The sequence below is a fragment of the Protopterus annectens genome, chromosome 6.part0, assembly GCF_019279795.1.
Source record: "Protopterus annectens isolate FY-2018-M chromosome 6.part0, PAN1.0, whole genome shotgun sequence".
In the NCBI taxonomy this organism is placed as follows: Eukaryota; Metazoa; Chordata; order Ceratodontiformes; family Protopteridae; genus Protopterus; species Protopterus annectens.
In genome coordinates, this window is record NC_056737.1 from 790,290,754 (window position 1) to 790,306,604 (window position 15,851).

At 40.8% G+C, this 15,851-nt stretch overlaps 1 protein-coding gene across 2 annotated transcripts in view; it reads right to left on the bottom strand.

The window, feature by feature from the left end:
- Nucleotides 1–15,851, bottom strand: part of RTN1 (reticulon 1) — a 1,542,311-nt gene that overhangs the window by 983,496 nt on the left and 542,964 nt on the right. The gene's annotated exons all lie outside the window — the stretch shown is intronic.

The window sequence follows — 15,851 nt, forward strand, 5'->3', positions numbered from 1 at the left end:
TAAGATTTGGGGGAGGCCATAACTTTACCTGCCTGAACTATGAGTGGAGAACCATGCAGGAGGGAGACAAGCAAAGCTTGTATGTGCGTCATCTGACTGCGAGTTTTTTTTAATTTTTATTTTATTCATTTTAACATTTAACCGGGAAAGTCCAATTTGGAATGAAACCAATTGTCAGTGGAGACCCTGGGAGAAATGCTCCAGACGCATGTCTTTGTAATATGGGAGGAAACCGGAGCACCCGGAAGAAACCCACACTAACACAGGGAGGACATGCAGACTCCGCACAGAAGACACCCCAGATAAGAATCGAACCGGAGAATCTCTTGCTGTGAAGAAACAACACTACCACTGCACCATCCAGTTGATCTGTGTTTCAGTATCATCATCATCATTAGACCCTGCATAGGTGCTGATATCAACCTGTTGTCCTGTCCCAGCCTATACTGGAGTCATCATAGCAGTAGTCTGGTTTGTGAATCTACAAAACAAGACAGAGCACAGTCATGTGGATGACTCATTCTACATGTTATGCACCTGCTCACACCCCATCATTCTAACAGGCATTTCTTATGTCTCCTGACTGCCTGTAATAGGATTTCAATTCAGTTTTGTTGAAGCTGGTCAACCTCTGGCATGCACCACCTTTGGAGGACATGAGGGCACCTATAGGAATAATACACATAGCTGTAGGCTGGTGACAGCAGGGGGCAGGAGGCTGAAACAGATAGATAATACCATGACAGTAGTACTCCCCAGTTATACTCCAGACAGCTGTTTGAAAGATACATGGGCATATCTACAGCTGGGATGACTACCACACTGATGTCTATAGGGATATAAAGCTGAACTTCAAACCAGTGACAAGTGGATACCACAGGGTTCAGTCCTGAGACATCTCCTGTTTGGTATCTACTTCTCTGAAGTACAGGCAAACACAGAAGGCCTTTGGCTAACGAAATTCACAGATGACTGCAAACTAGGAGCCATAGTTGAGCCCCAAATGATGTGGACATCCTACAGAAGGGCCTCACTGAGACAGATACCTGGTGTCAGAGCCATGGCCTCAAGCTCAATGCCAAAAAGTGCACTGTCATCCCCTTTGGTAAAAACTCTGTACCCATGAACTACCACATAGGCGGCAGTCTACTTAATGCGGAATGTGTGATAAGAGACCTGGGATCCAGGTGGACAGAAGTCTCTCCTTTGATAATCACATCGCCACAGTAGTCAGGAAATCCTTCTCCGTGGCACACCATCACAAAAGGGTTCTCATTTAGGAAAAAAGAGGTCATTGTTCCCCTCTACTCGACACTCATTAGACCCATTACAGAGTACAATGCCCCTTTTGGAATGTACCTCACAAGACATCTACAGCTGCTGGAAAGGCCACAGAAGTACCTCACAAAGAGGATTACTGGCCTCAATCAGATGCCCTACACTGACCATCTCAAAAAACTCCAGCTTTACTCCATAGCCTATTGCCTACTCCGAGGTGATCTCTACCTAACATATAAAGCTATGTCAAACCCAGAGCTAAAGAAATCCCAATCCCTCCGAGCTACAGGCTCTAGGGACCTGAACCTTGTCACCACAATAAACAGGACATGCTGGAGGGATAGATTCCTGTCCCAGAGACTTCCCATACTCTGGAACAAGCTACCCATCTATGTCAAGCAAAAGTTCCTCATTAGCACTCTTCAAAAAAAATCTTGATAAGTGGATGGGAAATAGGAAATACACCCTGGGGATCACTCCAGTGGCTCTGCCCGACAGGGGCATAGGAAAATAGCTTTCTTGGGTGGCATAAGCCAGGGAACTTTGTTGGCTAGACTTACTTAGGCCCTTGGGCCGATAGCCTAGTAACTACCTATGAACCTATGAAGGGTGGACTTCACTGACTGCATGGGTTAGGGCATTTAGGCAGTAACATGTGACAGAGGCCCCCATAGAATGATGTCCGGATACACATGGGTGCCTGTGACAGTTGTCCCCACATCATAAGCTCACAACTTGTATATGTAGGGCACTCAGGGTAGCATAGGAACACACAATCTTTAAAACTGGCTGTCTTCCACTACATACAATGGAGATATGCATTTACATATATTATGTATGGCCTATATGCAGATACATGTTGCATGAAATAATATTAGATTAACATGTGTGTCAATAGAACTCAGGTAGATTTCTTCCTACTAAGGCCTTGGAGGAGAATCAGCAATTGCAAAGCCATCCTCAGTGAAACAGTCAGCCAACAGCATAAACCACTGGTTGCTGAAATCATCTACAAACAGTGGTCAGAGAAAGCTCTAAGGTCAACGGAGGCTAGGCTGAAGACCTGAAAGTTGACTGGAGAGAAAGAACAAGAGTCCAAGGACATACCCAGGGCCCTAAAACCCCAAGAAGAAGAAATAAGTAGAGCTGAAAACGAATGGCAGTACCACAAAACTGCATGCGTGAGGATTATAGAACAGATAAGCAACCAAACCAGGTATGGAAATAAGGTACATAAGGAAACCTAGTGATGGAATGCAGACATCCAGGAAGTCGTAAAAAAAAGGAGTGCTGCAAAAAGTGGGGAGACAGAAAAGACAGATCAGGCTAAAAAGGAATACTGGTTAAGTAACAAACAGGCTAAGAGAGCAGTTGCAATAGCAAAGAACAAGGCATCAGGGGCTCTTTATCAGCTTCTGGAAAGTGACTTAGCAAATGGTACAAAGAAACTGTCAGGTGGAAAGGCAAAGACAGAAAGATAGTCAGGCACCCTTCAAAAGGAATGCCATCAACAACCTGCCCACCAATCCACAGGCTACCAAAGGCAGAGGGAAGGAGTGGATCTGGCAGATTCTGAACGAAGAAACCTCACAGAAGTTGTACTGTTCAAGATACAACCTACAATGAGAGAAGAAGAGCAGCTCACCCTAGAAGAAGAAAATCACTAAGGGAAATGAAGTCAGGGAATCAGCAGGTTCAGATATGATCAAGATGTTGGGTGAGTAGGGGAAAATGGATCCCGAGGGTACTCATAGCAGTAAGGAGATAAAGGTGCATCCCAGATGAATGGAGAAATACCATTACAGGGCCAATGTACAAGAACAAAGTGGGCATTCACAACCCTGGGCAGTATAGAGGTATTGAACTCCTGTCACACTATATGAAAGTTGTGGACAGGGTGATTGATAAATGAATAGGCAGAGTAAAATAAGCAAGATGGGAGATACGCATTTCAGATTCAGATCAGGAAGCAGCACAATTGACCTGGTATTTGCAGCGAGACAGATAGTTGAGGAAACGCTATAGATGAAGAAAGAGTCCAACTGGACATTCCTAGACATGGAGAAAGCATATGACAAGGTCCCAAACAAGCTGATTTGGGCAGCCCTGTAATGGCTTGAAGTCTCAGAAACATTGGTAGAATTAGTGGAGGCCATGTACCCTGAACAAGAACTTCAGCACAGGATGGGTGAATGTAATGCAAAACTGAAGGCACATGGGACAAAATTGAGTACAGATAAGACAATTGTAATGGCAGCAAATGGAGGAAATTAGAAGAAGCTGAGAAATGAGGTAGAAAGGAAATAATGGAATAGGTTAACAGAATTAAGTATCTGGGGAAGTAGGTGAGGAGAAGAGAAAGCTGAATGAGAAGGTCAAACTTGAAATCACAGGGGCTGCAGCCAACCTGCACAGAGTGTCAGGGACAGTGTGTTACAGGGGAATGCCAAAGAAGCTGAAAGTATGGTGTACAACACACTGATGTGACCAGTACTACTGTATAATACAGAATCCTGGGCAGTGAAGGCTGAGCAGTTAATGGCGCTCCAGGTGATGAAAAGGAAGTGTCTCAAATAGGTGACAGGATGCACACTGTGGGACAGAAGAAGAAATGAAGACATTAGAACAGAATCCCAAGTAGCTCTCATTGCAGAGAAGGTCAAAGAAAGCAGGTTACAGTGGTTCAGCCACATGTGCAGGAAAGGATAAGACAATCTGGTGAGGAAGATTTGGTGCAGATGGAAAGAAAGCAAGAAGAAACGAGGGCATCCAGCAAAGAGACAGAGAGATTGTGTCAGAGAAGACCTGCATTCATCAAACATGACTGTCAAAATGGTAACAGAGCGGCATTGAATCAAGAGAGATGGTGACAGTTAATTGACACCCTGACCCCATGTAGAAAAATGGGAAAAAGGGGGTTGATGATTATGATGATGATGTGTGTGTGTGTGTGTGTGTGTGTGTGTGTGTGTGTGTGTGTGTGTGTGTGTGTGTGTGTGTGTGTGCGCGCGCGCCTATATATAGTAGCAGGGCAAGGGCTCACATGCACATCAAACTAGATACCCATCTTATTTCAGCACTTTCAAACACTTATTCTGGGGGTTGAGTCTTCTCTTATCTTCTTCTCTGCTGTTAGGGAATTACTACAAGTTACTGTATAGATGTTGTTGATATCCATAAATTCAGTGCAAGAGCTGGCATTTAAAATGGTGGACCATCTACTTACACTGCAAGTAAATAGCAGTTAGATTGCCATGTATTCGAACCAGTCTATCTTCTGTGCATCTTTGTGAATCACTATATTTTGATGTAACACATGGGCAAAAATACACATCTAAGGTCCACAACATGCTACTGGTACCTCATGAATGAGAGTTTGTATATGCTACTCGCATGTTTTTGCACACAGGACTTTATGGCTGCACTAGACTGCACTGTTCACAATTCAGAATTATATTTCTAGCTTGGATCAGAGGCCACTATCTTGAGTTACAGGACATTTGTGATGATGGCTGCTGATGTTAATGCACCTCAGAAAGCATCTGCCTGGTGTGCTATGGACAGCAAGATCATGCTCTACCTGTTGCATGGTCTGTTCAGGGGCTGGCTTCTGAGACCATCTAAGGTCCATATCATAAGATGGATGTATAGCATGATCTTGCTGAGCTGCTTAGTGAGGCTACACCCATCCCTAAAACCAGTGACCAATGCAGGCAGCTGTATGATGAGTTGTGGTGCCACAACTCTGAAAGTCTCCAGCAGTGTGAGTTGGACGTTTAGCAGGATAGGCCTAAATGTCAGAACTTGTTGCAGTTGCTGCTGCTTTTTTAAAGTGCAATTTTAACTTTTTTTCAGACATTCAGATCCGCAATCCTAATAAAGGCTGCTTCTGCTAACAGATATCAGGGCATACCAGCTGGGCTGTTGTGGGAAACTATTTCACTGCTGTGTTTGCTGTCTGTCTGGCTGTCTTTTTAAACTGATGCATATTGTAGGGTACTGCATAGCTGCCCAGTCATGAGGCCTGGGCGTGATGTCAGGCTGTTATTATTTTGCACCTACTGTAAGTGGGAGACACTACTGGCACTCAAGTCCCACGAGCTTGAAAACCACTGTCTTGAAGCCAGAGACTCAAGGACATTGTAGCTTCAAAGCAAGCTCAGGGAAACAGCTAGAAGGAGGGAGATGGATTTTAAGGTAAGGGAATGGGAAGGGAGTTTTAGGGTTACGGAGTGATCAGAGATTTTACAGTAAGAACGGAAGAGTGGAGGTTTAGGGTAAGGGACTGAGGGCTCAAGTTGGGAACTGGGTGGGAGTTTTAGGGTTTGCGTTTAGGTCAGGTACTGGAAGGCCTACATTAAAATGGGAGATTGGACTAGTGGGAATTTGAGCACTTGCTGTTTTGTGCAAGTGCAGTGAGCAGGTGTGTCATGAGTTACAAGCATGTGAGCAGCTGTAGTAAGCTCACTGGGCTGTACCACAGTTATGTAGATGCGAGTATATTCTCAGGCCTCTGCTACCATGCATGTCCATGTGGGAGTGTAGTAATGGAATGAAGTCTGTATTTCACCTACACCTTTGTAAGAGAACTGTTTGGACTTTGGTACCTTTCAACATGAGCAGTCAGGCACAGTGGGATGTTGGTTATATTGACTGCCACAGGATATAGTTGAGGCTTAAAGTACAATATGGCAAGTGTGGCAGTTACTAACTAAATTGAACTCTGTTAGTTCTGCCATTTGAAGGGCACCTTCATTAATGTTATACTTCCTATTATGTCTTCCCTTGCAGTTTATGAAGACAAGGAGATGCAGGTGCAAAACCTGTAGCCAGCCCCTGCCCCAGCACTGCATCTGGGGCAGAGGAGAAAGCTGTAAGTGCTTTACTGTATGGGTATTGACCCCTGTCTCAGGCAGGTAGCCTGGTTCAGTCAACTGCTAAAGACCAGATGTCAGTATGTCAGGAGGGGCAGGAGGCCGTTGACAGTGTGACAGCCCAATGGGTGGCGAAAACCATGCATTTCCTGGAGGGCTGTAGATATGCTAATCTGGCAGACTCCCACCACTGGATCTGAACCATTTTCTTGGTCAAATTGACATCCCTTTGGAACAGCCAACATGATGTAGATATCCCACCCACTCTTTCTCTACCACTGTATATCTCATGTTGTCATGTTGTTTACACCCTGTATTTTTTTTTTTGTGAGGAGCCTCTAAGGTCACTCCAGCTACTCTAAGTGATATGCCAAATGGTTCATGTATTTGATTATTTGTCTAATTACGACTGAGTACATCGGACTATAATTTCCTTGGATCTGGATGCCATACCTTTATTTATAAGTTGTGCCACATGAAATGATTTCCTCACTAATGTGGACACATGGTGGTCAAAATTCAGGCTATTATCTACCCGTGTACCTAGATCTCTCACTTCTGAGTCCACTCTAAGGGGTGTGCTATTGATATTGCAATTTGCAGTGATCTTTGACTTCCCAAACGGTATGATAATGTATTTGTTTGCATTTAGTTTTAGGCCATGGTTCTGGTGTCAATTATTTGTCTGATCTAGACCCTCCTGAAGGATATCTATATTACTGGGGGATTCAGTAATTGCCTCCAGCTTGTGGCTGTTGGCAAACTTTGTCATCCAGAGGCCCTCCACATTTGCTTTGACTTCAGAGAAGTATATTCTAAACAGAAATGGTCCCAGTACTGAGACTTGTGGCACACCACCAGTAACTGTCCTCTTTCCACTTGGATCTGGATTCATCCACTTTAACCACATGTCATCTCCATGAGCCAATTGGCTATCCACCTGGTGACTTAGGGATTTATGCACAGTTTTGTGTGTTTATTTATAATACCTTAGTGGGGGATTGTGTCAAATGCCTTAGCCAGGTCAGGGTAGGTGGTATGTACTGTTTCACCCTTATCCATGGCTTAATGACTTTTTCAAAGAAATCCACCAGATTCAGTAGGGATAACCTGCTCTTGACAAAGCCAAAATGGGTCAGGTCCAGTATTTAGAGGTCTCCTAAGTCATTATTTATTAGATCCATGATTATTGATCCATGGCCTTACATATGAGACTAGTCAAATCTATAGGTCTTTAATTTCCGGGTTAGTAGATGGTCCACCTTTTGCAGAGGGATGACTGTTACTATCCTCCACTTTATCAAAACAAACTCAGTCTGGAGGCTGTGGTTAAACAGAGAAACTAATGGGCCTGATAAGTCCTGATTTAAGATGTTTAAAAGGGAACCTGGTATATTGTCAGGTCCCATTGAAGCTATGTTTTTAGCTTTAGAGAGTGTAGTGGCAACCTGTTTTTTGGTGATAATTGGCAATGGAGTGGTGGAGGGTACTTTTGGGAGGAGAACTGGGGGGTGATGGACAGGTGAGATTTGAGGTGAATTTGTTGGCCAGCAGATTTGCTGTGTCTTCCAACTGAGTACAGCTGACGCTATCTACAACTGATTTCGCACATTGCTGGATGTTGCCCTTAAGACTGTGCACATAGCTGAAATGTGGCATTTGCCAACATCCTGCTCTACCATGTGAGAGTTCATGCTGCATGTACAGCTTCTACCTTGCCCCTTAACTTAGCTCTTGCTCTGCTCATCTTTGCTTGGCTTGCAGTTTTTGTAGCATGAGCACCATTAGCTTTTCAATCACAATTACTGTCACCATTTATATCATCCTAAAAATGAACAAGCACAGGAACCTGTCTAGTTTCAACCTCACCACCACAAGTGTTGAGGAAAAAAATAAAAAATAAAGAAGTTAGTGGTCTTAAATCTTCATTGATGAGCTCAGTCACAATAATTTCTAAAAATTATGAAACCCAGGTAGTGCTCCAAAGCCTTTATTTGTCAGCCTTTTCAAGGCAAACAGTATAAAGAGGGCTGTAAAAGTGCATTTTAGAACAAAAAGTACCCACCCTCACACAAACAAAATCCTAGTTTAGTTAAAAGTCCTTTTATGTATATTTTATGCTTTTCTTAATACCTGATTTTGGAATGTGGGTTGCAAATATGTAGGTACTGTTTTCCTTAACTAGGATTTGGTTTGATCATAATCAGTAGTAGTGTGGCGGGGTGGGCACTTGTTCTAAAATCCACTTTTACATCCCTGTTTATACTGATAAAAGCTGATATGTTTAACATTGTTCAAATATTTCAGATTTTTGTTACTGATGATCACTTGTCTCTGATGAATAAAGGCTTGCTGCTTTGGAACCCTACCTAGGTTTCATGATTTATGGAAATTATTGTGACTGAGCTAATTTATATAATCCTGAGGGCTTTATATTGCAGTGTATCTTCACTAGGCATTACAAGCCTTGTTCTGGGGCAAACCATAAATCCCAGGTGAAGTAGATGTCACTGAGCTTGTGGCCCATTTTCAGAGGAGGCTCAGTCTGGTATGTATACACAGAGGCAAATCTGGACAGAATGCTGAAAAAAAATCCTTCCCTACTTATGTAAGCTTTCTGTGATCTTAAACATCTGCATGAACTACCACCAGTTCAGGCAGCTGTGATCTAAGTAAAATGTCTCACCTGAAAGATAGCACCACAGGAGTACAGCACACCTTTATGCTGCAGTGAAGTATCTGCATTGTATATAAATTCTCTCATTTGACAACCACGTGGCCAAAGTGGTTAGAAAAACATTTTATATAGCCCACCTAATCATGAAGGGATTCACATCTAGATCAGGGGAGGTCATCGTGCCTCTTTACTCATCCCTCATCAGGCCCATAATTGAGTACAATGCCCCTTTTGGGATGTACCTTACCAGACACCTGCAGCAACTGGAAAGACCCCAAAAGTACCTCACCAAGAGGATCAAAGGGCTCAAACAGATGCCATATGCTGCCCGGTTAAAGAAACTCCAGCTCTACTCAGTGGCATACTGCCTGTTCAGAGGCAATCTGTGCCTGATGTATAAAGCCATGTCCAACCCGGAATTAATGGAGATACTGCACCTCAGAAAATCCAAATCCGATCGAGCTACGCGCTCGAGAGACTTGAACCTCATCACTGAAATAAATAGGACATGCTGGAGGGACAGATTCATAACCCAGAGGCTCCCTTCACTCTGGAATAAAATCCCAGTCCAGGTTAGGCAGAGTCCCTCATTGACTCTCTTCAAGAAGAAGCTTGATGAGTGGATGGGAGATCGTAGGTTTACCCCGGGTATCACTTCTGTGTCACTGTTAGACAGAGGCACAGTATACTAACCTCGAAAAAGGGTATAGCAAAATAAATTTAAAATGGGTGGCGAAAGCCAAACACATTCTGGCTAGGCTCATAAATGCCCTAGGGCAGATAGCCTAGTATGAACCTATGAACCTATGAACCTAAGTGGCTAGTATGGGAATAGAAACTGCAACCTTCTTATCTTTGTTTTTGAAAAAGAATGCCCACCCTAATAAGCCACTAAGAACTGAACACTTCTGATGTCTTTTTCGACTCTGATATCTACTTCTCTAGACAGACTGACTTACTCATAAATTTAAAATCTGTGGATGGAGGATATATGGTAACTACCCCTTTTCTGTCACATGACTACTACTGTACTATGTGGGCACTTGAATTTTGGCTTTAGCTGTTGTTTATATTTGGTGCATGGTTTTGTATTTTTATACTCTACAAATGTCTGTTAGACTGGATTTTTGCCATCACTTGCACAATTTAAGTACTTGCAATACTCAATATTATCCAGTTTGCATTACATGTTTAATGTTATGCTTGTCTGTACTTGAAAACAATGTTACTTTTGTGCAATAATTTTATAATTTGTATTGACCTGGGCTGTGGCTAAAAAAAAAACAATAAATAAATAAACACGTTATACTTAAAGTTTGTATAGCTTAAGACCTTGTAGGATTTATTACAGCTGAAATACCTTTTAGATGTATTTGAATTTGTTGATATAAATGTCTAGAAACATTTAATGAGCTCTTATTCAAGTTTTTAGGTATTTATTTAAGATGTAAATCAGATATGTCATCTCTTATTAATTTTCTGCACTCACAGTGAGAAAAGATGGCAAGACCCAATAAAATGAAAAGTTATATTAATATTATATCTGATCAATAAAGCTGATTTTTAAAGAAAGCACCAAAAAATATGCATAAGCAGCATTCATGTTTTCTACAAAAAGTCTGACAAACTACTTTCACACCATAGATCTACAATCAGTTCAAAACTTTAGCAACCATTTCTATTGGAAATTTCCATATTTCCCTGAATGATTTGTTAGTATTCCTATACTAAACAAAGGCAACTGAGCTATGTTTACCTGTACCATCAGCAATCTATTAAAGTGCTTTGTTTAGGTGACTGCAAAATTATAATTTTATATTAGCACCCTATTTTTGTAGCAAGCTGTCTTTGCAATGATCCCTATTGTTTTTGTAATTCTATCAGTTCAGTAGCTTTGTATTTTACTAATATAGTTGTAAAGAAAATATACAAATAAGTCAGGATTCAAAAATGCCTGCACTAAGTGTACACTGTTCTGAGTGAACAGGCAACAGAAGGATAACTCACACCTTCTTCCTCCTAATTTTAGTTTTCCTACTGAGTTTCTTGCAGCTTTAAATATGGACAGAGATTTGTGAATGTAACCACAAAGTGTAGACTACATGTACACTTATCATAATCTTTGTGAGTGACTAGAAAGCACAAAAAATGTGTTAGGGATGTTTTTGAATACATATGGTGTACACTTAATGTAGGCATTATTGAAACTGGCCCATAGTCTCTAGTTAATGTTGAAAAAATTATTCAGGCCCTTGGCTCACTGCCAGCTTGAAACACATCAGTAAATCAAACTCAGATACTGTTGAAATTAGCTACATAGTTTAGATTGAGCAAAGCTAAGTGATAAACAGAATTAAAAATGAAAAAGTAAATAAAATAAAGTCAAATAAAAAATGATGCATTTCTATTTAGGCACTTGCACTGGTTTCATTTGCAACTAACTCCTAAGAGTGCCAAACCCGGTGGTGGTGCTGCGGTAGCGTTGTCGCCTCACAATAAGACGCTGACCGGTTCGATTTTCAGTTAAGAGCGTCTTCTGCATGGAGACATGTGTGAATGGGCGTACCTTCGTTGAAGGTTGTGCGTCAGGGCTGGTAACTCGGCATGTAAAAATCAACTACCAATCATTAGCGGACCGGAGTTCCGCTGTGGCGACCCCTAACCAGGAAAAGCCGAAAGACACAGCAGCAGCAACTATAGTAAAAAAAATCCTGTAGTAGCTGGGCAAAAAACTATTTTTTCAATAATAATATTAGTAAGAACAGTTTCCTTTCTTTGTAGGGAAGAGGAATGCAGCCTTGACTATGATCAAGATGAGCAGGGTTCATTTAGCACTTCAGGAGGAAACAGATGACCTGAGAAAGAAATGAAAGGCAAAGTCTCCTCTCTTCTTGGGGGGCGGGGGTGCATGCTCAGGGTACATGGACAAGTCACAGATTTCATGGTGGGTACCAGAAAAACTTACCTGCAGTGATTCCCAGTAAGTGTGCAAGGCTCATCCAGCTAGCTTACATCCCTTGCAGAAGTGAGGTACAGTCTGATGCTGACATCCATTGCATAAGATCCTAAATGAGTACCCAGAAGGAGCATAAGGCATAAGACAAAAATCTTGATTCTTTATGCATATGATGGTCACAATCCTAGTTCACCTGACCCTTGCAAACAATGAATTAAACAGCTGTAATAATCTTGCCAAGAATAAATGAACAGGCCAGTTGGCTGTTCAAAAGTGAGATCTGGATGGTCAGTGGAGGAGTGCAGCACACACACACACACACACACACACACACACACACACATATATATAAATAAACATATATGCATACATATATGTGTATATATATATATATATATATATATATATATATATGTGTGTGTGTATATGTATATATCTATAGATACACACACACACACACATATATATATGTTACATAGTTGCACACTGAGGATGCTGTGAGCGAAACCGGCCACCGGTTTGTGTTGTTGGGCTGTGGTTGTCCAATAAATCACTTTTTACTTCATGCTGACTGTGGAATTTATTTAGCGAGTGCTGGGAATCTTGTGAACTTTATATATATATATATATATATATATATATATATATATATATATATATATTTTTTTTTTTATATACACATAAACATATTTAAGTTAAATGATTAGTAGTACTATTACTGAAAGGGTTTTCCATAAAGTTGTGTGTATGGCTGAGTTTAGGAGCAGGTTTAGGATTAAGCTTAGGGTGAGCAGACGTCAGTAAAGTGGTATTGAGGCGCAAAGCTTCTTCCTTAATCCACCTCTGCAGTTCCATGGATATTGGTTCCTCCCAAGTGTAAATATTGCCACTGACTAAGCTCTACTGAACTTTAAAATCTACCTTCTTGTAGTCCCACATTATTTTCTTTCTATATGTGCCCTGGGTACCACAGAATGTGGCATAGCACTACCATCTGCCATGACCCTCATTTGTGCATCTACTTCCTCCACTCCCTTCACATTGCTGAGGTTTAAGTTAATGATATTAGCTTTCCTGTTAGTATTTTTACTCCTTGCTACATTCCAGCTTCCACTTGAACTTTGACAGCTCCTTCTACTCACATCATAGAAAATGCTACACTACTAAAACTTTATGTAAACATATAAATAAATACACTGACATCATGCTACGTAAGTTTCAAGTGATAACCCGCACTCTGACATAAAAAGATAAAGCAGTGACTTTACTCCAAATGTCTTTGATTTGATTAATGATATGGGAACTTTATGAGATGGCAAGAAGAGAAAGTGGAACAAAAGTGTTATGCCTGCTCACTTGTCCCAGAGGGGAGGGATTGTCCATACAGGCATGGGGTACAAGCTTTACATTGGATTCCCTAGTAGAGATTAGACAACATGTGGAAGTGCTTTTGTATGGGGTGCACTCTCTTTTGTGAAATAATCAAAGCAAGGGGGTCTACTTCTGTGTACTCCTCTGGTGTTAAATTGGGATTAAAGTAAAAGTACAAATGTCTAGAGGCATATATTATTCAGCTGAGGGTTTGAAAAGAAAACCAAAACAACTAGATAAAACCCATAAAGAGACAGGGAGTACATGCAGATGCCACACAAAAAGAATCAGAGCCCAACATTTAACAAGATTTCAAAGAGATGTGAGATGGCAAAGTTATTCACAATACCACTGTGTCAGTGATCAACTGCTATCATACACATCCTGTCTAAATAACCACAGATATTTATTGTGTAGAATGCACATCTGACTGTGACAGAAAGTGAACAAAATTACTGAAAATGTGCTACTTTTAGATATACTGCAAACCTGCTCCAAGACATAGTCACTTTCATTCACAGGCAGACCCATATCTAACAATTACAGATGCTTTACTTACTGTGTACACCTCAGATATTTAACTGTACAAAAATATTTAAAGTAAATAATTCCAATTACCTTTATACAGATGCATGCTAATGCTGCAAAGCCAGACTAAGTGGTGCTTAACTTGAGCAAATAACAGTAGGGTCAGTCACCTGTATCCAATGATAATCCTATGCCCAAGAATTAATACTAAATTTGTTGACAGTTCATACCTCAGATGTCTGACTGTCGTACAGATAATGGCCAAATAACTTATTTCAACTTTGTTTCATACAAATAGTAGCAACAATAAGGTATTCATATTTTCTTCACACAAATGCACATTAGTCCTGCAGAGTCAGAATAATGACTGCTTAACATGATCAAATCATAGCAGGGTCAGTTACTATCATCCACTGAGAATGCCCATCCTCAACAACTTTAACTATTTTATTGATTGTGTACACCTTAGATTGTCTGTTGTGATAATGGCCACAGTGATGTATTTCAACTTTGTTTCTCACAAACATAAGCATGAAGAAGTATTCCAACTTGTTCCACACAAATTCCCATTAGTCCAGCGAAGAAAGACGTTTTAACGTGAGAAAATGACAACAGATTCAATCACTGCCATCTGCAGTGAGTCCCATACCCAGCTATTGTAGCCACTTTTTGACTATCTACTCCACAGATATCTTACTGTGATTAAAAAATGGCCACAGCAATGTACTCCAACATTGTTTCACATAAGTACAGTACTCAGTAACATATTTCAGCTTGCTTCACACAAATGTTCATAGTCCTGCAGAGCCAAAATAATGACTGTTTAAGCTGAGCAAACAGAATAATGACTGTTTAAGCTAAATGCTGTGCTAGTTAATATCCACAGTAATGCATATCAACTTTGCTTCACACAGTCACCCAGAAAAGTATTCTAACTTGCTTCACATAGATGCACTTCTGCTAAACAAAAATGATGACAGTTTATCTTCAATAAATGACAGAAGGGTTAGTCACATTAATCCAAAGTGAGCTGTCATAAGTAGCAATTAAATACAAATTTGTTGACTGTGCATGGCTCAAATATTTAATTGCAATAAAAAATAATAATTGTCCTCAGTAATTAAATTTACCCCCCCCACACACACACACACACATAAATATGACCAAAATTACAGCCACTGGAATATCTGAGTACACCTCATATGTTTGCAATCAGATAAATGAATATTTAAATGAATAATGTCCCAGGATGTTTCTGCTATCAGAACAAAACCAAGTCCACTCATGCCCTCTTCACACACACACACACACACACACACACACACACACACACACACACACACACATGTGACCACAATTGCAGCCACTTGTATGACTGTGAAAACCTCAAATGTCTGATAGTGATCTTATGAATGAATAAAATATAAATAATGGATAAGAAATGTATTTCAGCTTGCTGCTTTCGTAACTAAACCACACTCACTGCAACCGCCCTCTGAGTGTGCATGCACACACACACACACACACACACACACACACACACACACATGATCCCAATTTCAACTACATGTCTGCTTTTGATTAAATAAATGCATAAACAATGGCTTCAGCTGGATGCTGTCTGAACTAAAGCATGGGTGTTCATTGTAACCCTACACACATAAAGGTGGCCACAATTACAAACACTTGCATGACCATGTACACTTCAGCTCTCTGCTTTGGATCAAATAATGTATAAATAATGTTCTAGGAGTTTATTTCAGCTTAATACTGTCAGAATCCACGCATGTCTTTTGAATGCCACTTATCTTCCCCGAGGTCGAGTGGCGTTCAAAAGACATTCTTGAATGGGCATGCCTTCGTTGAAGATTGGGCGTCGGGGTGGCACCTTGGTACCATAAAAAATCTACTCCCAATCATTAGCAGACCAGAGTTCCACTGTTGTGACCCCTAACCGGGAAAAGCCTAAAGAAGAAGAACAACTGTCAGAATCCAACAAATGCATACACATTAAAATAGACTTTAAAGTACTATAGACTGTTTGGCATGTATAATATTAAACAATAAATAAGCAAATAAACAAATAAAACTTTAACTAAAAAAAACACTTACTACCATGAATCTGCATCTCCATCCACTTCTTTAACTATTTCAGGCTGCATCAATC